We start from the raw sequence: 1,281 nt of genomic DNA, 5'->3' as shown, positions 1-1,281 counted from the left end.
ATATATATATATATATATATATATATATATATATACATGTACATATATATATGGTGGACGCAATTTAGGTAGTATTGAATCAAAACACCCATTTATGAATTTTCAAAAGAAAAAATATCAGTGGTCTTTTCCGAACTCTATGATATTGAAGCTGGTCTCCAGAACTCCAAGTCCATTGGGTGTATATTTTCCGTGAATTGGACGCCGGTCGTCGGTGGATTACTAATGCGTGCCAGCTGATTGGACTTGGGCCGCATGAAATAAAGTTGTTGTTTTGTTTTTTTCATGAAGAGCACAATGCATCACTCGGTTCAGGAATCGAAACTACAAACTTACGATCACGAATACAACAACCTTACCCCTGAGACACGCACCTCCACTCGGTTTATCATACTTCATGTATACACACTGTTGATGGGTCACTTACTGTGCAATATTTGTCCTAAGATAATATCTCTTAAAAACAGCCTGTGTTAAAAATATGAATATCAGATAAAAAAAATCGCCTCAGTAACGGCCAACAGATCCATTTAGGCCATTTTTGGCCTCATCAGTGACGTGTACTAACAGCCAGCCCCATGCCTGCACGAGAATTCATTGTCCCTGATAAGAGAAAATAATAAATAAATGATGTAGTAATTAGTATATAGGAAATGGTAAATAAAAGAGCCATTTGTGTTGTGGATTGCTGCCTGGCTGAATAAAGATTCGGTATACTCAACTGACACAGTATTAAATTCAAACAGACATCTATGTACCATACATGGGAGTATTCGAACGCACACACGCGTAAGAAACCGCAATCTAGGGTCAATTGATGTATTCTAAGTCTTACCGACTAACCAGGTACGTTGAAAAGTGTCGGGTGAACAGATTGTTTTTCTATTGGCTACCATGAACAAAATGTTTGTGAACAAAGAAGCCTTCACGTGCTTGTTGGATTTTCTACATGTAGCTGTTAAATTTCCCTAAGATTACTTTTCCTCAGTTGGAAAGAAAAAATAGAGAATAATATAATTTTAGATACACTGAAAGAAATTAATGAAGAAAGGTCGTGGTTAGAATGTCTTTGACCATACACCTACTAAATCAAAGCTAAATTAGTGCTAAAAGAAAAAGCAACAGCGTAATAAAAATAATATGAGTTCTATTTTTGTCATAAGTTTTTATACATATATACATACATAATACACATACACATGCATACGCACACTGCTACGTGCACACATAGATACTCATATACGTATATATATATATATATATATATATATATATATATAC

The sequence above is a fragment of the Octopus bimaculoides genome, chromosome 16, assembly GCF_001194135.2.
Source record: "Octopus bimaculoides isolate UCB-OBI-ISO-001 chromosome 16, ASM119413v2, whole genome shotgun sequence".
In the NCBI taxonomy this organism is placed as follows: domain Eukaryota; kingdom Metazoa; phylum Mollusca; class Cephalopoda; order Octopoda; family Octopodidae; genus Octopus; species Octopus bimaculoides.
The sequence above is the reverse complement of the archived record's forward strand: the minus strand, read 5'-3'. Positions refer to the sequence as shown.